This window comes from Glandiceps talaboti, chromosome 13 (genome assembly GCF_964340395.1).
Source record: "Glandiceps talaboti chromosome 13, keGlaTala1.1, whole genome shotgun sequence".
NCBI classification, from domain to species: Eukaryota; Metazoa; Hemichordata; class Enteropneusta; family Spengelidae; genus Glandiceps; species Glandiceps talaboti.
This window is the reverse complement of record NC_135561.1, coordinates 16409648-16435396: the sequence shown is the minus strand read 5'-3', so window position 1 is coordinate 16435396 and position 25749 is coordinate 16409648. Positions and strand designations below refer to the sequence as shown.

General features: G+C 33.6%; 1 protein-coding gene across 5 annotated transcripts in view; it reads right to left on the bottom strand.

The window, feature by feature from the left end:
- Nucleotides 1–25749, bottom strand: part of LOC144444569 (uncharacterized) — a 121836-nt gene that overhangs the window by 75433 nt on the left and 20654 nt on the right. For 3 of the 5 annotated variants that reach the window (XM_078134039.1, XM_078134044.1, XM_078134042.1), the window contains one exon: nucleotides 22453–22556. The gene's annotated coding sequence lies outside the window, so the exon portion shown is untranslated. Of the gene's footprint in view, nucleotides 1–3193; nucleotides 3321–22452; nucleotides 22557–25749 lie in introns of those variants that run through there. The other 2 variants (XM_078134041.1, XM_078134043.1) reach the window with 2 other exon arrangements.

Below are 25749 nucleotides of genomic sequence, written 5' to 3'. Positions count from 1 at the left end.
TCAGAGAGTAGCAGCTGCTGTTGGGGTAATGACCAGAATATGTGACAGTGCATAGCACATGACTATAAAAAAAACAACCAATAATCATCACAAGTTTAGGAGTGAAAACAATTTGGAATGACAATATCGTAGTTCAGCATCTCAGTGTAATACCATCATGCTGGATGTGATAGAGGGTACTAGTATGCTACAGCTGTGACATATCTGCAAACTAAATGCATAAAATAGGAAGTCTCCATTGAGTATACAGTTGCACCTGTCTGTTTAATTTCCTGAGATATTTGGCAATTTCATAATATGACATTCCATTATTATCACTATAAACCACTACAATGTTCTGATCACGTAGCATAATGCTAACTACATGTATATGTATGATGTACACCATATTTACACAATCGTTATACACAGACCAATATCCTGAAATGTTTAAATTTGAATACATCAAACTACAGCGTACGGTATATATGCCATTATAATGTCACTGTGTGTGACTATGTTTTTTTCAATGTACAATGTACTAAGCCTGTGCTTAGAGTATGTGTATGTACATGCATACTTTAATACGACAATACCCATACAGACATGTTTTGAATGTAATGGCTATGCAGCATGTTTACTATAATAATGTTCTGATATCGTGCACATGACACAACGAGTTACTGTAACTTACAACATACATCTAATTTTCTTTCTTTTTTTAAAATAATAGTGAAATGCACTTTGGATTATGTATAAAGTACAACATATATGTTACATTTACTGTATGGTATGCCATACATGTTACTAATACTTATTACTATTACAATTTTCTGATCATGTAGCCTGCATAAAAGTATACATGTCTGCTGTGTAATTATGACAATAATGGTACAGACTTGTATTCTGAATGCATCAGTACAACATGGCATGCCACAACCACTGCAGATTGCAAATTTCCCTGATCATGTAACCTGTGTGCATTCAAGAAATTACAGTTACTACACAATAGTCCTACAGATTTGTCCTATTACAGACTTATCATAAAGTATATACCACACATATGATATACATTGTATACTATAACATATATCACTTTTCTACATGGTTGTAAAAAAGTTATATCTAATCTAATCTAATCTAATCTAATCTAATCTAATTTATTCTATATATGGTATGCCATAGATATTATATTGATATGGTCATGTTGCCTGATGTATGAAAAGTATACACACTGTGAAATTATGACAAACAAAATGTCACATACAGATTAATAATCTAGAAATGTTTTGAATATATCATAAAGTACATGTACATTAATTTTGTATATTAATTATATATAATATACATATCTCACCACAACAATGTTTGGGTCACATAATCTGCAAAAATTATATGATAATTGCATAATTATGATAATAAAACATATAAACTAATATCTAGAAATGTTTTAAATACATCATGAACTATAACATAAATATCAAGGCATGCCATAATACATCATTACTACAATGTTCTGATCTTGTGGCCTGCATCGAGTACGTATACAGCATAATTACGACAACCTATAGCCATAGTAACAGACTGATATCCGAGGGTGGTCTCATCCTTCTTGAAATATTTATCTCATCTCAAAATATTTACATTGTTTTAATGACTGATGGATTTGTATCTAGGTCAAGATGAAATATTAGTCTCTCTAAGGTCTTAACACTTAACCTAGTACATATACCATCCATTATTTCTCTTACTGTTTTCGAAAAAAATCATCACCTAAATTTTATGACAAATTTACACTCACAGGCAATTTTATTTAAATTTATAATCTAAGATCAGTTTATCAATGCAGCTTCTTTTTTTTTGTAAAATTCAACAGCTTTAGTTAATCCTCTTTCTCCGTAGGGGGTATTTGTTTTGTAACACAACGAAGTACAAGTTGGACAGTACATTTGTTGTACAATATAGATATTTCAGAACGGTAAAATTGGTACAATGAACACTATATTGAATTACTTTACGAAGTACAAGTTGGAGAAAGAGGATATAAAAATATTTGTCATTTGTCCCTTTGGCAGATTCTAATTTCTGCCAGATTGTATCAGAAATACATTGTTCACCAATTAATTGTATTAAACACTTCAGTTCAAGAGAATGTCAACAACTTGGCTGTCAACAGAGAACCCCCACCTTATGTAGATTATTCAGCATAGTATTATGTACTGTACACCATAAAATAATTATTTCAAATGTACTAATTAAAAGATTTGAAATATATCTTCAACAGTTATTATAATATTATAACTGGTAACAGAGGTTGAAGTTAAACAAATACACAAGACTTAGCATATCAAACGGTTGTCAATTTCATTTCAACTATTAATTTGTCAGTAAGACTTTAGATTTTAATCACGACTTTTTAAAAAAAAATATTCATCAAACGTATTGAAATTAAAATACGAAAGTTAGAAAGTGGCCACTATCATCGTTGAGGAAAAATTAAAAAAATTTTGTTGAAACTTATTATTAATTAATTTTGGGATAGTATATTGATTATTACACAAATCAGTTTTGTCATTCAAATTGTGTGCTAGATATTTTAGAGGCAAGCACAAAAAAATGGTTATTAATTGATTGAATAAAGCTATTTCTGATGTGGTAGAAAACATACATTATGTACACTCACAGTTACAGTTATATTCTTAGACTACTGCTATTTCCTGGATGATTATTATTCATGACACCTGTAAATAAATCCTGTCTGGAACCACAAGGGTATATACCGGTATGTTCACATACATATTATGTGTATAATACACCTGTACCGATTGAGTCACATGTATTTGTTATACAGTGAAATATTACAATGATCAGTCAAATTAACTGAACTCAAATTTCCTGACATAACACATACAACTTAATTCTTATTATGATTTCTATAAAAGAATGAAGCTAAATGGTGAAGAAAGGGGGAAACTAGTAAAGCGTGGGAATAAAAATTGTGATTCCAGTCACTTCACTATTATAGCATACATGTTATAATCAATGCATCGATTCAAACATTTTCTGATAATACCAGCTCCCACGTTAATTTAACACACAGCAAACTTATAACCATATATCGCGCACAGTATTCAGATTTCTCACTGTTCAAAAAAAAGACTGTGACTATACATGCTAGGAACTTGTATAAATAAGGGTTGAAAAAAGCACAAACCGTTTACATGTATATCCCGTTGTGGTTTTTTTCCGTGGCTTGAAGCACAAAAACACCGAGACTGAGAGATCAGCAAAGTGGTACAATGTTTTATCTGAGCCAAGCTGTATAATAGAGTAGTGACTGGGTCATCCCCCTGCACAATTCATCCCATCATGGCATGACATCACACACATTGATCTATTTTTAGCAGTACAATAAATGCCCTGAAAAGAAGCCCTTTAATCAGACTAAACTATTTTTTGCTAGAGGTAGGGCAGCAACATTTTGCATATATGGTATACTCCCACAAAATTTGGTCTGGTGGGATTTCTATGTCATTCCCGCAAAGGGTGAATCAGAGTTTCTATGTTGATATTCACAGACTTTATTTCAACACATATATATCCCATAATGGTTTTTATGACAATTCCATTTTTTTGAAGGATGGGTCCATCTTTATATTTGGATATCTAACAGGTAATGGATTATTTCATCACTTAAAACAGTCTCAGAGGAAATGTTGGGTGATTCCATTCTTGCATAGAGGTAGTAAACAGACTTGGCAGGGATTTCAGGATATTCCATTTCTTGTATAGGGTTACTAAGGTCACCTGTAGACCTGACAACTTCAATGATCCCAGACTGGACTTAATAGATTTCATCAAGTGTTGGATGTTCCTTTGTAATCCGGACAATTCTGAAGGGATTTATATTTTTGTGTGAAGGTCTTTGCAAGGATTTAGATTCTTAACTAAAAGTAAATTACTTTTGACAAGAGATTACTAAATTATACCTGGATACCAAGTTAATCAGTACATTCAAGTACAATATTGATTTCACATACTACATTTGGTGAATTCAAGATTAGTGGGTATCTGGATTGAACTTGGAATTAACCTTGAAGCCTGTAAGATGTTGGTTGTTCACGTCAGTTACTGCAGTACATATGTATAATACAGTTGAACTTACAGCTAAAATGATGTAGGCTTGGTGTTTTACTCAAATAACACAACATTTATTACACATCCTCAGACAACTTACAGCTATAATGATGTAGGCTTGGTGTTTCACTCATGTAACACAACATTTATTACACACACTCAGACAACTTCTAATGCAAAAAGAAACAATTACATAGGTGCTGTGCACAGTGGGTATATGTAGTAGTAGTAGTCAAGTTGAAATGTTAATTATCAGTTAGAAAATAAACAATTGAAGCCACTGAAATCGATATCATCAAGTCCATGTGTAATATGTTTTCATTAGAAGCCTGACTGTAATTGTATTAACAAAGTGACACATTCTTAATGCTTGAAAACAATGTACTAACAGTGCTACAGTTGTTTAACAAGCACAGACCTACAATAGCACAACAGCCCTTTATGTACTTCCTCAGTTCTCTGTGCATGCAATCATCATGACTGCTGCCATATACATTGGAGACACCATTGCTATGACACAAAGTTAGAAAGGAAACAGCGCCCTCATGGGGAATGGCTTGGTAATCATAAATGACTGTTTACAAGTTCACCTTTTCAAAAATTAGAAAAAAATTCAAATTAACTGAAGCTTGTTTCTGTTTGTTTGTAATTACATACATGTAGACTATAAAATATGGCATGACATTCCCTTTTAAAGTTTACCTGCTTTCTCTTCTGTTTCTAAGAAGCATTTAATATGGCGATGTTTGAGGGTACCCCAACATGACATATACTTATATGTACACAGTATCTGACATTCTGTATTCACTAAATTCAAAGCGGACTAAAACATTAAAAGAATGTTGTTGAGATTCCTCAGCATATTAACAACACAACTGATTTTTTTTTTACTCTTCAGATGTAATAGCTTGGTAAGATAATTTTATTTTTCTGTTTGTGTCTTTCTTAGACTTATTGTTTTTTACACTTTAGGAAAAAAAAAGAGAAGACATTGTTCACATATCACAGAAAGCCAACTCAGAAACTTTTTAGTGACTAATTCTTTAACTTGGTCATTATAACGAGACTTTGTTTCATCGTGAGAGAACCATTGCTGAAAGAGGAACGGTACTCCAGGAAATAAAGGCTGAATCAATGCTGAAAGAGGAACGCTATTTACTCCAGGAAATAAAGACATGTTGATAAACTTTGTGTTCGAGAAAGTCATGATTTTACGTCACCTACATTACACACGATTTTAGAGAAACAACTAACACAAAGTTGAACTGCTGCCTCTATTTGGTGATTTTTGCTGTGGGCCATATTGCCTCATGGGAGTCGGCAGAAATTAATACATATTAAAGGGGCACAGGCTGAGTTTAGACGGCTTTTAAAAACTCTACATAAAACCATGGATAAACTAATCATGTATAGTGTTTACACCGATTCATGTAGCCATGACATGTCACTTTTTCTAACCATCCAACTCATGCATGGTTCATATAATGACAGGGATTTCCTCAGATTTGTTGATACATACCAACAATTATGTCATAAAATCCTTCATATATTATATCTAAATACCAGGATTGAGTTATACCAGTATCAAGTAACAAATGAGTGTGCTTCGAATCAGTAAGTAGAATACAATATGTAACACTTCATACTAGGCAAACAAAAATTGCATACAGACACCGTCTAAACTCAGCCTGTGCCCCTTTAATATACAATTGGTGAACAATTAGAATATTTAGGGTTTATTACATTCAGTGGATACACTATATGAATATTCATTGACATATCCATTAACCCTTTACATTTGACTCAAATTCAAACATTTGATTGACATGCAATTATACTATAATAATCTTTCAAAGTTTACACTATAGTTCTTTTTAAGAATATCACATATACTTGTCTTCTAAGAAGTGCAGTGAGGCCTGCCCCCATGGGTACAAATGCAAGAAGGAAACCCTGATTGCCAAGAGAAAGACCTGCACTGTCAGTAAAAGTCAAGCTAATTACTGTTCTTTAATACTAGCAGACAGAGCTCTGCTAGCAGCATGACAAATACCAGACTAAGGGCTTGAACTCTGACCTCTGTGGTAAGCGTCAAGTGGTTTAAACCACTTGACCCCGAGTAACCCCAATATTTTCATTGTATAACTAAGCTAAAACTGTCAGTCTGTAGTTTTGTTCATATTTTATCAGCTACATTACTGATTTCATTTCTACCACTTAATATACTACATGTAGACTGCTGTATTCTCTATTTATAGTACAGCGTCCTCCAATTCATCCAATCCATCAATATATAACCCACCACCTGTGAACATAATCTGCTAGACAACATTTCATAGAATAAATATTTTTTTTGTCTATTTTAACACTTTCAACATTATTTTACTTACAGTAATAATATGTACAGAGTTAGAATCACATATTGAATTTACACATAAATAAAACGAACCTTAATTTATAGTATATAAGAATGTGACAGATTATAGTATGACAACTGTACACAAATGTTATCACAAACTGGAGTGATAATACAGCTATTAGTAAGCCGGGTGGGGGGTGGGGTGGGGGGTACTCCTGCCTATCAAGATGGGTATATGTATATGTGCCACGCACATGTGCCCTTTGAGTTCGAGGTGGGTTTTTTTGCCCTTTGGTCTAACATGGGTACTATATGTTTAGAGATAAGGAGTCTAAAATGGGGTCCACTTTACACAAATTTTAATTTTGTTTGGTCTAAAATGGGTAAATTCTTGACTAGTTCGGAATTTCCCCCAGCTAATTCGCTGGCTGACATTTTCTTATCGGCAATTATGTATTTTTGTCTAAAATGGGGTCCTCTCAGTCTCCTGAGTATAATTTATTGATTCACCAATCTGTCCATTACTGATGACATATAGTGGACAAAATTCAATAGAGAATTATCGTTTATTGGAGAGAGTGGATGAATGTTGTCTGATAGATCTGTCTAAGGGTGACCATATTTTTTTTCTTGTTTCTCAACACCTGACCGACCCAAATTTTCAGTACTGACATCAAAATAAATGATTAAAAATAATTTTATTTTTGCCCGCCCTTACTATTTTGCAGAACAGCACCCTCTCTGGTAAGGATAAGCAAGTGTCTGGACTGTCAATGCCATCTACAGTCATGGCGGTGATGGCGTCACTTGTTTATCTTTCTTTCATGATGGAAATTATTCAAGTGGGGGGGGGGGGTGGCGAGAACACACTAATTGTGTAGAGGAGATGGGAAAGGGCTAATGTTACCAGGAATCTAATAAAGAGAAAGTAGAGAGGAGGAAAAAGAGAGGCAGAGAAACATGAAGAAGATGATTTTGTTTAGTGTTCTACTTTTTTTTTTAATTGACCGACCAAGCCATAGTTGCCTTGAAAAAGTAACGAGAAACATAAAAAAAAATTGGGTCACCCTAATGTAATAATAATAATACCAGAATCTTAAAATAGAACATTTAGATCAATGTTGTACCTTAACCATGTACATACAAAGTATACAATCAATGGCTATGCAAGCTTTAATACATAATGTACTTTATTGAATATTTGAACAATGCTATCGGCTAAATACATTTACTGAACTCTGTTTGAAGAGTGAACAATGGGAAAGTAGGCCAGTAATGATTTTTTGTGGTGGAAAATCTTTTATATTGTAAAGTACATATTTACTTATTATATTTTAATACTAGGTAGGATAAGTCTCAAGCCATCAAGAGCCATTAATGTAAAGAAAAAAAAATGAAGTTACTAATAAAAAAAAATATAAAAAATGTAATTCAAGTCTGACTTGGGTGTAAAAACACAAATTGTGTAGTTCCGATTACATTCAATTTTAAAATAGGTGGGATAGGTAGATTTTTTATATTATTTTTTAATTTGTTTTTCATATGTGAGTGTCTAGTTCAGATAGTTAAGTTTTCTGTTGATTTCTATATGGTCTCTGTGTTATTGGCTTCTTCTCATCAGATGTATTGCTATTACTGATTGAAAGAACAGTTTTATATCGTCTTTGACAGTTGATGTACATCTGTTTCCGCATCCACTATTTCTTGCGAGACTTCACAACTTTCGCGATTTTCTTTTTTTCCCCCGATTTTGTAAAAAAAAAAGTTTTTAGGTTGGCTTGAAAAACTAGGTGGGGTCAGGTAAAAAGAACCAAACAACTTTTTTATTTGGCCTTAGCATTTTTAGCATGGATATGACTGTGCAGCTATCACTATAGTCTATCATACATGTACACAGTCTCACTTACAGTTACACCGACATAAACATGTACACACACACATACACACGCACACGCACACACAGAGAAGAAAGCGATATTGTCAAACTGTTACAACATATTGTAAAGTCAATATATTTTTTAAATAAAATTCTTTGTAATTTAAAATTTAAAACTAAGCTCAAATAATGTGCAAAACGATTGTTATTGTATGTACAATAACAAACTTTTTACACATTTATTAATCTTTTGCAATTTATTGAGTTTCAAACAAGGACTTGGTATATATTGTTTCACATTGATTGTTCAAGTAGGAAACCATGATAAATTTGTTTCATAAATTAAAATCCAAAATAATATTACTTATTCCTATAATGTCCATATGGCCGCTTTAACAGTGGTCATTGTTAGTACAGGACTATATTTAATTCAGTAATTCAGTCCCTCCCTCCTTCCAACAATCTGATGCTGACATCCCTACTCTAACAATGGTATTTTCCATCCTACCTTTCATCTGATATTAATTGTATTTCTACTATAGTAATAATTATAATAGTGTTCTACTATTCCTTGACTTCCTGTTTCAGTGACATTGAAACATTCCTACAGAAAGACTACTGCCTTGTAGTATTAGACTTCCTGTACTTTATGTAATTATTTATAAGTATAGAAACATGCCCAATAACGTTTCCACTGTAATCTTATAAATTGTTCGTCTTGTACTGACAGCTGTTGATAACACTGGATCAATATTAAGGCTGTATTTTAATAGCAGTCAATCTCTGTGATTCTTACAAAGGCTTAACATCTCAATGTTCTAATCACAACTTATCAACTTTTTTCAATTGGCTTGGGCTTACGAAAGTAAGTTAATCTAAGGTAATTAAGAAAAGTGTACATGGTTTCAAGTAGTTTTAATACAACCATGAATTCATGAAGTCCATGTTGTAAGCCTGCAAGTATTATTCAGAGGAAATATTATCACAACTAAACACTACTTCTCAATACTTTTGCACCATAATTTCCAAATTGAAGTTTATATTTCATTTTTATTGCTGCTGATAATTTTTTTTTTATTTTTTGGTTTCTAAAAGTCACTGAAACAGTAAATCAAAATAATTACAAAATATCAAATAGTTGAAATAATTACAAAATTTCAAATAGTTGAAACTAATGTGTGACGTGGCTGTTAACAAGAAATATATATCTTATTAAATTTTGTAGACATGGGAAGGTGATGTACAACTATTGCTTCACAGGATAGACAGTTGTTAAAATGTAATGGTTATGGTTTCAACATTAGTATTTACACATTCATTACGCTATCAATTAAGATGGCAACACCTGAACCACATCTGGTGGTTAACTGTCCAATAAAATGATGTAATTGCTGTAACCTTGCAGTTTTTCTTCTTCTATAAAACAGTAAAAATCAATAATTGTAGATACTTTGTAGAATTCCAAATCCCCAACAGGACAAGCCTAATTACTTTAATTTTTTATTTTTAAAATATGAGTAAGGCCACACAAAAAAGAATTGTTTCTGGTCAGCACACGTGCATGACTTAAATATCCTTGTGTCAGTCTTTTTCCCCCCTGTTTATCCAGTTCAATGCAGTCTACAGATCTGGCAGGCATGTTGTCCAAACCATGCAGTCTGCAGATCTGGGGAAAAACACAAAAATAACCCTCCCTACTTCAGTGAAGACAACTACAGAGCCATTCATGAACAAATAAATGACATCTGCCCCACATATATTACACAATTGCTCTAAAGTCAGTACAAAATATAAAGAATAGTAACTGCCATAAATAGTAGATTTAGTGACAGGTTGGTTGAGAATAATAAAATAAATAAAAAAATTGTGTTGTTGCACCATTTTACACACAATGTCCTGGGCAGAAACAATTCTTTTTTGGATTTTTGAGTCTAAGACTTGCACTTGCCTATCCTCGATAATAATTCTATCTTAATGTTGATTAACAATAGGATCTTTCCAACTTAATGGATTGTATGTTTAACTCATCTATAATAAAAATGTTACAAAGGAAAACTTTCTTGTTGTATATAGTGCATGTAAAATTTAATTGTCTACAATTTACGATTTTGTGCTGGGGGCACCAGCCGCTCACAACATTTTTAATTGTTTCTGCATTATACTGTAACTATGATTCTAAATAACCAACATGTACAATTCAAATATTGTCAATGTTTCAAAATTAGTGAAAACGTAGACTGTCTACAAATTGTAGTTAAGGAACGTGTTATTAAGTATGTACCAGTATGTAGGTGTAGAGAAAGTGATTGCCAAATCTAGGCTAAATAATACCTGTAGACAGGGGTTAAGGAAAGTCTATTTGGAGAAATACCAGAAAATGCAATGTAAGGCTGATGATGTAAACAAACTTATTTCATATGCCCCAGTGTAGCACACTTAAAGAATGGCTGAGATCTTCACACATGAAACAACTAACAATTCAGCCATGCATTTACATGTAATTTCTTATAGCTACAAGTGTATAGTCTAATACACAGTCAATCATGAATAGATTCCTACAGCTAACACAGTCACCCACGCGTGAATTCCTTGAACATATATACAGTCAATCCACACAGATTCCTAGCACCAACATAGTAAATCATTCATTGATTCTTCGAGCTAACTTCCAGTCAATCACACAAATAGATTCCAAGAGCTAATATTGTCAATAACAGAAGTAGATTCCAAGCGCTAAGGGATGATCGCACAATATCACACAAGCTTGAAGTGAACTTTGTTCGTTTAGTAGGGGGGAGGAGGGGGGGGGGGGTCTGGTGTCAATGTGATTGTTGCATTTGGTTTAACCAAATTATGACGGAAAACTTTCACGTCTTCAATGATAACAGCTTTAATTTGCATTTACTACTGAGATGTTAATAAGTTGATAAAAATTAAATTCTAATGTGAGATATGGTACTGGGTTTCTGGTAGTATTTTAATGTGTTTACAATCATGTTTTTACATTACATCGATCATTGTGGTGTGAACGCTTTATTTAATTTTCATCACAGTTTACATCATATATAAATGTTTGATATCACACTTGTGAATGTTCATTTAGGGGGAGGGGAAGGGAGTTTTGAACTAAATGAATGATGTTCGTTTGTTGAGTTTGTGTGACATTGTGTGATCATCCTTAAAAGTAGTCATTCAATCACTGATTCCGATTCCAAGAACTAAATTAATGTACAATCGCTAACAGAAATAGTTCCTACAGCTAAAGTACAGTCAGTCACACAAATAGATTCCTACAGCTAGTGTACAATCAATTATAGAAATAGATTCATACCGCTAACATTATAGAGTCAATAACAGAAATAGATTCCTACAGCTAACATACAGCCAATAAGCAATTGTCCAGCTGGAAGTGAGGGCCAGAAATGGTGAAATAATCACTTGTTTACATGTTTTTAAAGTGAAATTTGTTAAACTTCAGCTGGTGTTTTCAAATTTACAATGGGCCCAGCTAGCATATTTGTATTCATTTATATGTAATAATATATTGAAAGGAAAATGAATGACTCTTTATGCTGTAGTCTTCTGGTATTGGTAATAGACCAAATCAAGTGTTCACACCTGGGTTAATTTAGTGTGTATATAGCTGAAATAGACTAATTACAATGCTTTTCCACAAACCGAGTCAAAGCTATTAAATGCACCATCAAGATCAGTTTGCCTGATCACAAAGTTTCATGTTGAGATAGACACCATACAAAAAATGACAGTGTACAGTGTACCTCTGATATGTATAGGTGGATGTGATGCTATATCAGTTTGTTTATATCTGTTGAAGTTATCAAAGAAAAATCAGGGAAAATATGGCAATTTTAAACATTTTGACCCATATTTTGAACATCTCAGAACCACTGACATACACATAGACACACATTGTCATGACAGAGATAACGTTGTCGTGATGTAGATCACCGTATATATATTTCACATTTTTTGTTCAACTTGGTACATGCATGGTATAATCATATTAAGTTATTCAAAAGATGAAAGATGCACATTAAATTATTAATGCAATTGACACGTTGATGAAATCACAGTTTGAAATGTCAAGAGTATTTGTTTACATTGCAGTGTAAAGTAACCCTACACATTGAAAGGGCAAGGATGTGTTTTTGAGAAAAAGAAAAGTGTTGATCATGACACAGTACATGTACATGTCACACAGGCTCCTCAACCCACACATCACTGTGTATGCTCCCCAACCCACATACCACTCCTTACAGACATGGCTCATATTTCTGTTTTAATTTCCATTGCCATTTTAACTGCACAATTATGATAACTTTTTTTATATTTCTGTAAGACCTAAAAAAATGTATTGTTCCGATTACCCTCAATTTTAGAATAGGTGGGGTAGGTGGATTTATTTTTTTTTTTTTTTGTATATATATATATTTTTTATATGAGTGTCTAGTTCAGGTAGTTGTTTTTTCCGTTGTTTTCCATATGATCTCTGTGTTATTCATTACTTCTCAGATCATCAGATGTACAGCCATTACAGATTGGAGAAACAGTTTTATATTTTCTTTTTACATTTCAATTTAAGTTGATGCCAGCTTGCGCATCCACTATTTCTGGCGAGACCTTAACATTTTCAAGGTCTTATTTTACAATATCACTATGACCGTCAAGTGGAGCTAGATGTTGATAAGTGGTATATTGCAAGACTAGATCTGAAAGTACAGTACACAAATGATCATCATTCTGATCTCCTGATTTTGAGGATTTATGGGTAATTCATTCAGATCATCAAAACAAAGCAAGCAATTTTGTGATCAAAGCTTGAAGTCGATCTGCACTGAAGCTGAACAAAGGAAATCAAACAGCACTGATAACTTCGAAATAACTACATTAAGTCATTTGTTAAACAACTCCAACAAAAAGTACGGAATGTCAATATGAGACAAAATTAAGATAAATTGTGCCTCTTATCCAGTGTACAATACCTTCTTAAGGTAAGGTCAATACAGGCACCTGATGTCTTAGTGTGTAGTCACAAAGATTGATTGAAGGTGTGACATCTGACTTGCTCTGCATCGTGTTTAGAATATGTAAGCTTGCTTTTACTGACATTTTTGCCAGGAGGAAAGAAAGAAAAAAAAAGGCAATAGATGTAAATCTTGAACAATGCTGGCTTTGATACATCAAAGGTGTCATGAATTGGGATACATTTTAGATTATAAAGCCATGTTTTCTGGAGTTAAAATGTGAACATTTGTGGAAGTAGTGGTGAACGTTGATTTATAATTATATACAAAATATAGGTCTGAGCCATGAAATAAGAACAGTAGGTCAGCACACAATCTGATTAAAATCTGGTGTGGTGAAAGCGGCTAGATGTCTTTATTTACCTTTATTTCCAGTATTAATTTTGTGTCGTTTGTTTTGTTCTGGGGTGATCGCCACCTTCCCACATCTGACCCTGTGTGACTGAAAGAAAATCTCGTTTGAATCTTAAGGATCTTGCAAGGTTTATTCAACCAACTGGTACACTTTTTTTCGAAATCGTTCCGAGAAACGGTGCCGCCATCAAAAGGTCGTGTCATCAACACAATCCCCCGTGTGTACATTTGTTTGTTTGTTTTGTCAATTTCTCCAGTGTGTGCAACTTCCAACGTAACGCTCATCCTGATTGACTACACAAAAGTATAAGATTTTCCATTACACAGGGTCAGATGTGGGAAGACGGAAATCACCCAGACGGAAATCACCCGGAACAAAACAAATGACACAAAATGATGGAAATAGAAGTAAGTATACAAAGACATCTAACTTCTTTCACCACATCAGATTTTAATCAGCTTGGTCAACAAAAAAACTCATAATACTTGAATCAACCAGTCTAACTACAACAATTATAACCCTTTGAATAAGCTACAATCAGATTCAAGTTTAACATGTACAATGTACCCTGTTGCTATGGGCATGGTCTTGTTGCTAGGCATTTTACAATCATATTCAACTTTATCATCATGTATGTGGACCCTGGCAGTGAGAATACCAGGGCCACAGTATAGCCTCTTGCCATCAGAGTGCTGAGGTGACTATGCTTATGACTGGGACTCAATTCTCACACGTTGAACTCGATGTAAGGAAGAAATAAAATAACATCGAAAGTCAAGTTCATGGAAGCTTAATGGACACAGGCTTGCATGACTTGGGCCACACATCACGCTACAACTACATTTACCGGTATAAACTTTTCAAAATCAATTTCTCAAAGTATCAAGCTACAGTTTCTCAGGGAGATTCTGTCAAATTGAAAAAAAAAATTCATAAATCAACGTGTTCAGGAAATTTCCTCAGATCACGGTCCCAAAAAATATAGCCAATACCATGCTTTGCATTCTAAGGGTTGATAACATTTATGTCACCTCTTAATGAAAAAGAGAATTGTGTTCTTTCTGAAGGCAGCTGTGCTTAAGTCTTTGTTTTCACATGACCCGACCGACCCTCGGATATTTATTCAATCTGGAGCAATGTTAAGTTAATGTTAACTTTAAAAAAATTATGCCCTTCTGGGCAGGATTAGAAAGCAATCACAATGTCACCAATTGTCAGATGGCAACCCCACAAGAACATACCTGAAGGAAAATTTAATTTACCATTTTTGCTGAAATTTGGGGAATATGATAAAAGATATGGTTCAAAGTTTCCTTCTGACTTAAATTGTCATTTTTAAATCATTCAGACGATTTTGCAATTAAAGTATCACAAAAATGTATGCATATACAATTACTTTTTTTCATACTTTTCTGTTGTATTTTTAACTGACCGACTCATCATTTTAACTTTAAGATGTTACAATGAATGAGAAACATTAGAATTACTGTAATACAGCTGTGGAAGGGCAAGTGGATGGATCGCTTAATTTGACTAAATTGATTGTATAGATATATTTCATTCATAAAACTTGACACAATGTTTTCAAAACAACAGGACACCACTTCCTTTTAAAAGTAATTTCAAAGCCAAGGTGGTCCTCAGCCAGCTCTGTGACAGTGAATAATTAGTTTTATGTAATCAAAGTGTAACATTGTACATCAGAAAAGTGGGATAAGGACAAGTCACAGCTATACTACATGTACTTGATCTAAGTTGGTATAAAAAACTGGGCACCCTGAACAAGAAGGCACCCTGAACAATAAGGGCTGTCTTTGGCTGGGTAGTTAAACCACTTGCCTCTTACCACTGCGATTGGGGTTTGAACCCATTCAGGGTTTGATTAAATCTACAACGTTGCAAATAAGAAGAGTGTCATTCAGTTTGACTCTCGCGAACAATGCAGGTTTTCCCTGGGTACTCTGGTTTCCTCCTGCATTAAAGCTGAACCCAAGAGGGATGGCCCTCACTGGACTTCTTGGGAGCTTACGTGTTTATATACTTAAAGAACTATCCAGTATAAATAAAGATTATTATGTAATTTATTATTTACACTTCACACCATGCCCTTCTGTGATTCCCTACCCTTGTACACCCCCTCCCCCTGGATACATTATTCATCCATTAAAGCCACATCAATGAAAGTAGTATTTTGTAACTTGCCAATTAATATCATTATTTCATTTTGTTAAAGTGCTCCAATTGAAGCAGAAGTCAGATACTATATACATTTACAGAGGTTAACACCCTTAGGGCAGCCTTTCTGATAAATATGTTTCTCACTGTAACAACTCAAATATGATAATAGCACTAATAGGTGGGTCGGTCAGTCATCATTAATTTTTTTCAAAGTGTGTTTGTACATGTTTGTGATACTTTCAATTTGTCACCAAACTTTTAAGTGTGAATACACTTTAGAAATTAGAATTTAAATTGAAAAGGGAATTAATTGATGCTAAAGCATTTATTTTATTTCAAGCTGCAACTGAATATAATTTTTGAAAATCTTCTGTTAGATACAATACCTTACTTGTAATATCTCACACCCTGAATAGTAGTGAATCACCTATGAGTGAACATATTGTTTGTAGCTCCTGTTTACATGATAAATCAAATCAAATTGATTTTTGGGTCCATACCAAAAAATCAGCGCCCTCAATGGCAATCACAAATTACAGTTTATTGCAATATTCATTAATAAGATCGACCATTGATTAACACGTACATAATGTCTGATTGTTGGTGTTTCAACACTTTTCAGTGAATAGATTGTGGTTGTCTGATCAAGAAGTGATACTACAAACCAGTGCAGTTTTAATATGGTGACAGATTCAAAATCAAGCTTTCACTTGATTTAAAACTGGTCACTACACCAACTACGTATAATACTGACCACTAAGTAACAGATACAATGTCTTTTTTTATAAGTAATTGACCAATTATTAGACAGTGAATATATCTTTGATTATCATTCTCACAAAACAGAGCTGTTATTTCTGCTGCCCTTTGAAATAAAAGGACCGGCTCGTTAAGAACAGTACCGTAAAACGGTCATGGTTTGCGACGATGTTGATTATTTGATAACTATCCCAGTTGCATGTAGTGCAGTTTTAAAGGTCCCATATTTCAGCAATAAGTGACTATTTTGCCCAGATATGCACCTGTGGGTGGGTTCAGCATTCTGACCCTAGAAGTGAAGTTGTCATTTTGTTTTATTTCCTGCCAAAACCTACATTGTAGTGTCAATATTTTGTAATGATTTCACTGGATTGCAGAAATATAGAGTTAGTCAGGTCACGACAAACATCATAACAAATAAATAGGGCCGCCCTCACATGATAAATATCATTTGATTGTATAATGACATGTTAAAACTAACTTGCCTAGGGCAAAGTTGATGGTTTGACAGATACAAGTCGTGGCATGTGTAATGTGATGGCTTACTGATGGCCTTTGGCAATTAAGGCCATGTTACATTAAGGAATTCCCATAAGGGGAATTTAGTGCAATTTGTAAAGGACAAAAAAACCTCAAAAGTCGTACAGTGTAGCATGCAATCATGTTCACTTTGTGTCCTGGCTGAATTATTTTCGTGTTTGTTGCATGACAAGTCACGATAGGGCAATTCTCAATGGGAATAGGAAAAAAAAGTTTCATTTAAAATGTCAAAGCTATAAATCAATTAGATATTACTCCCCAATATTTGTCTTCTTTCAGTCAAGGAAAATATGAGTGACCTAAGGGGTCTTTTTCACTGAGTTGCTAGACCAGGAGTGACAAAGACCCCTTAGGTCATGAGTATTTTCTGACTGAATGAAGAAAAATATTGGGGGAATAATATAATTATATCATTGCCAATAATATTATTTTTTTTAAACAGGGAAATTTATGGAATTTTGAGCAATTTGACTCATAATCCGAAGAGAACAGCAGTATTTTTCAATGCTACATACATGTACTACCGGTAGCTTTGTATTCATACTATCATAGCTCTACACTATAGACATGTAGATTTGATATCAATTTGCTGTCAGCAACAATTTTCAATTTTGCCCAATTTAGTTAGAAGGGTGGTGGGGGTGGAAGGGGGAGGGGGTGGGTGGGGGGAGTTTAATACTAATTCTAAGAATTTAGTTTTTTTTATCCTACAATGAACTATTCATCTCTTACAAACTTGTTTATAATATGGTTCTTCATATTTGTAAAGATCATAGTTCAGACTGTCTAGTATAACATGTACAGATAAACAGATTAGGCATTTAGACTCAACTGCCATGATTATGGTATGGACCATGGAATTTGATGTATCAAAACAGACTTAGACAAAGATTTATGGCAAGTTTTTTGTCTATAGATACAGGTCCTGGAATTTCCTGTCATAGAAATCATCTGTATTTAGTTATTTATCCTTAAAACCTGGAGAATACCACTCCCAAAAATAGCGATATTTCCATAAACTATATATGGGTTCTGGAGAAGGTCCTGGAATTTCCTGTCAAAGAAATCATCTGTATTTAGTTATTTATCCTTAAAACCTGGAGAATACCACTCCCAAAAATAGAGATATTTCCATAAACTATATATGGGTTCTTTAAGAGAGTCATTTCATCATTTCACACATCACACTACAATTACTTGCAATATCAGAGAAACATTAAGTTGATGTTGTGCCTTAAAGGGGAATACCACTCATGGTAATAGAGTTTCATAAACTATTGGTTCTGTAGAGTGATTTCATGATTTTACGTCACCTACAATTACTTGCAATTACAGAGAAAAGGAAAATTGATCCTCAGGTGGCTAAAAGGGGAACACCACTCAAGAAAATAGAGACATTTTCCTAAACTATCCATTGGGTTCTAAAGAGCGATTTCATGATTTCATATAACCTATAATTACTTGTAATGTTAGAGAAAAGGAAGTTGATCTTGTACCTGAAAAGAGGAACACCATTCATGGAAATGTATAATTTTCATTAACTATGGGTTTTGGAGAGTCAGTTCATGATTTTACATCACCAGTAAACTTTGCGATTTTAGAGAAACGTTACAGTGTAAATAGTGTGCCTTTATATGGTAGCTGTTGTGCTCCATTTTACAATGACTATTCATGATTCCTGAGTGTTTTACCCTTCAGTGCGACATTTCTCATCACTTTATCTTTAAGCTGGTTTGCACCATTTATAAACATGTTGATTTTCTCTAGCCTTTCTATATATTCTTTTCGTTCTGTTTTTCCTTGTGTGCTGTGTACTTTTGTACGTAAATAAAAAAAAAAAAAAAAAAAAAAAAAAAACCACGTTGATTTTACACTGTTGTGAATGTTTATTCAGGGGAGATGTAGGGGGTTTTGGCCTGAACAAACAAACTTCAATTATTGAGATCGTCTTTAAGGAATATCTTCATCTCCAACATCTTCACACCAATCCAACCAGTACTTTTAGAGTTTAAGTTTGCAATTTTTTAAAACCAAATATCACATATTTTGACGGAAAATGCACTGATCACTAAATCAGTTTGATTTTGCACATTTCTTGACTAAACACCCTAAGTACATGTAACATTCTCTCTAAATATTTATCTTGAAGGCAATACTTGGCTCAACATAGTACAATCATGCATTTTATTGTTCTTTATAGTAATTTTCTCATACCAAGTTGTTTATTCCAGCATAGGCATAAGCCACATTTTACATATACTGAATGTATGTATATATATGTATATACCGGTATATGTATATATATGTATATATATGTATATATATGTGTATATATATATATATATATATATATATATATATATATATATATATATATATATATATATATATATATATATATATATATATATATATATATATATATATATATATATATATATATATATATATTGTATATATAAACACACACATGGTGACATATAGACATTTCACCATACGTATAGCACTACTGAATCTCAGTTCAGGCAGGTTTAAAAAAAAAACAGAATTGGTGTTAATGATCGGGAAATATCATGCAAAATGATATTTGATGACTGTGAGTTAATGGGTGTGAAGTAAACAGGCTGTACTGGATAGAATGCTTCACGCAATAAAATTGATACTAAAAATAAAGGATTCTATATTTTCTGCAAGGTATCTTTTTATGCACAAAATATGATACATCATTATAAAATGTCGGAACTGAAAATGAAATGTTCACATCAATCATTCCATCATATATCAGGTTTTAGACTATCTGCAGTGTTTGTTGTCACGGAAACATTTAGAACATAAATTTAACTCAGAACAAAATTGAATATTTTAAAAGAAAATATAAATTAGATATTAAATTGTTATTTTAGATTAAAATACGCAGTGTGATGTCATATTTTTTATTAGATTGCTTTTTTTTTAGCTTGTTTTTATTTGTCATGATATGATCTTGTTATTTAAGGCCAAAATAAAAGAGAATTGTTTCTGGTCAGTGCAGTGCAGTGCGCAAATCATTTATAAATACCCTCGCGTCCTTCTTCTTTTTTTTTTTCGTGTTTTGTCCAGCCCATGCAGTCTGTAGATCTGGGGTAAACACAAAAATAACCCTCCCTCCTTTAATGAAGAGAAATGCAGAGCCAATCCTGAACAAGTAAATGGCATCTGCCCCCACATACACACTTGCTATTAAGCACTAAATAATAAAGAACAGTAACTTTCATAAATAGTAGATTGAACGGCAGGTTTGTTGAGAATAAAAAAAAAATGTGTTGTCGCACCACTTTCGACAGAATATGTGTATTTTATTAACTGTGTTAGACAGACAGCTTGAACAATAGCAGTAACCATGGTTTTGATTATTATGCAAGCCTTGGATATTCTTGAAAATACGTTGCTAGGTTTGATTACATGTATGCACTGTACTACTTTTTCAAAACAATTTTCTAGATTCTCACGCACAATTGAATTTTTGGTATGTCACATTTATTGCTTACTTTTCTACTAGCTATAAGTTCTTTCTTTCTTTCTTGTGGGATGTAATTTTCAATTCAATTCTTACCCAAATTTGACTGATGTTAATTAAATATGCGGAATTCAATATTCAGACTGTTTTTCTTATGTAAGATACATGTAATGACTCACTGATTATATAGGTTTAATATTACCAGGTACAAGCCATAACTCAATATGATGTCAGCATGAGTGCCAGTGTTGCGTTCTCGGGGTATATTTACCCGAGTGTTTGTGGTTTTCTGTGTGGCCATACCAAGGCTTGAAAATAACATTTTTCCTTGGTAGTCCTAGTGGGCTACCAATTTCAGCAAGTGGCAGCCCAAGTATACCTGATGACCAATAGTCTAGAACCTATATTCCTGAACTGAAAACAGATTTCCTCTATTGGAAATGTGTGTGTTATACTTTCATATCCGTATATCTTCCATCCTTTAAATAATTGCATTTATAATCAGTGGTAGCCTGGGCTATCAGTTGCAAATTATGGTCCAGGTGACAAGAATTGGTAGTCTGTGGATAGTGTAGTACTGTTAATTTTGAGCCCTGCATATGTTCACAAGCCTAAGCGAGTATAAGACACCAGAAAACACCACAGGCATGATTGCAAATATCCCAAGTATCGATACTGGCACTTGCATGTACATTATTGAGTTCTATTAATTACATACTGTGTGTAAATCCTAAACTGTGAACAGCAAATTTTGTTTACAAAACAGAATACCTAAACTGACTAACTGTGTTTTTATGTAATTTCATGTACAGGTAACATTGCAATGGTATTATACCACAGTGGTATTCTCTTATGAATGATATTTAGAGCTGGAAAGTCCAGCTTTTTTACGTCTCACTTCTAGGAGGCCAACTTGTCGAAACTCCACGTTATAAGGGCAACTCTAAATTGTCACTAATATCACTAACAGATTAATTCTTAACATAATGTAAGTGCAGTACCTAACTTTGAATTCCACAGAGTTCCATCATCCACATGATGATGAAGGTAGTCAGCCAAATTCATCTCAAAAATGAGATTCTGTCTACTATGCTAAATTAAAGAAAACCAAGCTGGCTTATAGTACTTCATCAATTCTCAGACAAAAACAGTTCAAACCGTAAATGTTTTACCGTATAACTGAGGGCCCAACACAATTATCATTATAAATGAGATTAAAAAAACTGAGATAGAAAAACAGTGACTGTTAATATCTGGTTGAACTATAAAAAAAAACATTGTCCAGAATGAAAGAATTATTATTAATCTCTATCTGGTATGTAATTCTTATGGCTTCACTGATAAGATAGCTCTAATACAAGAACCTGAGATTGAAACATGGGCCTTTAATGAAAAGGGGTCATTATTGTATATTTGACCACATTTCTCCAACTGTATCACAACATTGCTTAAATCTTTCCGAAAACATTGATTACGTATTTACTCAAGTCATAAGAGTGACTAGCAATTGTAATCGATTGTGTGCAACAGAAAAATGTTATTCACTCAGGAAATTGATTCCTCTGTGGGTACATTTTCAGAGCAATGTCACAAGAATAAAGCACCTCTTCAGTTATAAGTGAATCAATTCTATCAACGACATAAATATTTCCTGAACATTGACAAGTCAACCACAAAATATAAATATAAAAAAAACCAGAAAATTTTCAGTGAATACATTGTACTTACATTTTCTGCTATAAAATGATTAAAGTCCCTATGGCTGACACACAAATGCTGTTGAATAAAACAGTTCTTGGTAGTTATTTGTCCCAGGAGATAGAGTTTTCCAACTGAAACAGAAATAAAGAATTTAACAGCATGAACAGTGGCAGGTTGATCATGTACATAAAAGTAGGAAACTGCTTCTGAAGAGACATTTAAGTCCGTCCAGGATATTATATGTCAGTTACTGTAGAAAGAGACGAGACACAATGTATACCTGTTTATAGTCACGGATTTACATATTAATTTGATGTGATGTCATTGCTAATAGCACTGTAATAAACTAAGTGTAATCATGCAGTGATGTCACTTTCTAGTGCTACCAAGAGTCTTGGTTTGGTTGATACCATTTTAATGGGGTGGGGGGAGGGGGGGCCTATAAGACAGCATGGCCATTGATCAACTTTGTATGCCACCTGTAACACAATTATAGTGACAGTATGCTATTTTAAGCTGGGGAAGTGTGATTGTTTTTAAAAAACTAGAAGGGCTGTAGGTCATACATGTATTGTAATTTTGACAGACCACTGCTACCTAGAGTTGAAGTTTTGGTTGATACCATTTCTGTGATAGGGGTGGTCTACCTACATGTATAGACTGTGAATACATAACATAGAAAGTCGAGCCTTGGGTGACACCATTCTAAGGATGGTAGGAGTAGTAATTTCAATACTTTCAAGTACTGGAGTCTGCATGGAAGAATAAGGGGTGATGCTTCCATGGTTAATGTTAACAGCTCTGGACAAGCCGTACAAGAATAATTCAATACCATTATTCCATGACAGGGATTATCTTGGCTTTTAAATAAAACTAACACAGTGACTATTTCCCTTGTAGTCAAAACCATAACAAAGTACAAAGGGAGGTCATTACTTTAGTCACCAATCAATACCAGTCTCTTTAAAGCCTTTTTGTCTGCGTAATAAATAAAGCTTTCTCTAGTTTTACAGTGGTAAGATGTACATTATTCAGTGTTTATCACAACTTTGTTGACTTCAGTCTTTTGTGTTTACATTGATGTGACAAACCAACTTAATGATATATTATACCGGCACTAGGGGAAGTTAAATACCCTGACTATTTAGAATTATGGCCAACATTGTATGAATGGGTGGCATTTCCGGTTTTGTATACATGATGGTCGATCACACATTAACAGCATTTGATTCTTAGGATTCACTGCAATTCCATTGCGTGACCGTGTGATCATATTATGGAACCAGAAATACCACACTTTCATGCAATTTTCTTATAATCTCAAGATGCTCTCTTGCCAAGAAGTTGCACTTCTTAATTGAGATAGTAACACCAATAAGACTCTGGGCTATTACATTTGAAGTGGACATTTTTTATGATACTGAATTTGAGACACAAAATAAATGGCATGCATGACTGTACAAATCTCAAAGAAATTAAGTCAAATTTGGTCTTGTGAGTGGTTTACCATGCAAATTAATCTAACCAGTTATCTGTTTTCTAAATATTTTAAACCTGGAAATCTTTAATACTTCCGTGAATAACGCACGACCGTAGCTTAATTATTCACTGCAGTCCCTGCATCATCACGTGACCTATCAGTATGTGTGAGATCACAGGTAACTACATGTAGTTATCCCCGCCTTGGATCAACCGTATTGAAATGTATAATTTTCACTATAATTTTGCTGAAAAATAGAAATACAAGTGACAACAAGATTTAAACTGAATGCCTTCTGTATAACATGACTAAACCTTTTAATTGTCGACGTTTCCACACAATAATTTCACCGACTGTAAACCTCATCAGTATTCACATGAAATCCCTGATTGGTCAAATAATGTATTATACATACATTAATTACATAATGTTAAACCTTCAATCAGGTCAAATGATGAATCCATAAGTAGAAACTGAAAAATGTTTTAAGGGAAACAAATAACCAACCAACAAAACAAAGGTCATTTTGAAAAGGCAGTAATTAGCTATATGTACCGGTGCATTCAGTGGTTCCTGCGTACACTGCATGCATATGCAGATCACTAGTAATCATATCTAGCAGTCTCATTTGTTGAGAAGACCAACCATCCAAAAATACTATGAAGGATTGTGGAAATACAACAATTTTTTAAAGGTTACTTAATACATATTTCCATGGGTATTTAAATATGGTGGATCCAAGATGGGGATAACTATCGTCGTTACCTGTGATCTCACACGAACCGATAGGTCATGTGATGATGCAGGGACTGCATACAATAAGCTACGGTCGTATATTATTCACAGAAGTATTAAAGACCGGTTTTGCCGTTCTCAATCCATAGATCCTAGCTGCCATTAAATTAATATGTATATTAGATTCTATTCTTATAGACTAATTTTTCGTGCACAATATATGTACGGGTGGATTTAAATGGCTTCAAACTGTGCTCAACACCTGAGGACGGTAACTGAAATTCAACGATTCAAAATGTCAGTTGTTTACAATGATGGCTGAAATAATGTTAGCTGTACCTCATGACTACAGCCTTGTAGATAAAAAATTTATGGTTGTAAAAAACATTTTCTGTCAATGTTCTTCTGTTGAAAAGTACATCAAACTTAGCATGAGTTCAGTAAATAGTACAGCAACCTTTACAATATGACTTAAGTTAGGGTATATGTTTCATGTGAATATCCTCTCAGTCTCTTATAACTATGAATAATTTATGTACTGGGTATTGGGTGTGATGATCTGAGTGTAACAAGTTGGACCACAAAACAAAGTTTTAACATTTGTTTCCGTTCTCTGAAATCATAATTAATCCCAAAACTCAGAGCATCAATAATTTACCTAGAGTATATCTGTTATATTTCAATGCTATAAGACTTTGAACCATACAGTAACAGCTGGGTGATTTATACATTTAGTGAAATATATGGTACTATCTACAAAATGATTTCATTGCTGTGAGTTCAGAAATACATAATTCAAGTACAGCTTAAATTATCTCAATAGTCAAAACAATGTAACTTTATGAGATATAATCATTTATAATATACCTAGGGATAATGCTGTCCCATGATTCGCTAGAATCAGTCACGTGATAGGAAAATAGAATGACTATTTCCCTAGGGAAATAGTTCCATCAACTATTACATGGTCACGTGACCACCGCGAGTTCACAGCAGGTCAAAATGGCAGCTTCGAATGATGTCGTCTGCCAACCTCAAGGGAAGAAAGCAAGATTTTCATGAGGTATATTATAAAACACATATTGCCTGCCTACATTCGGGCTATAGCA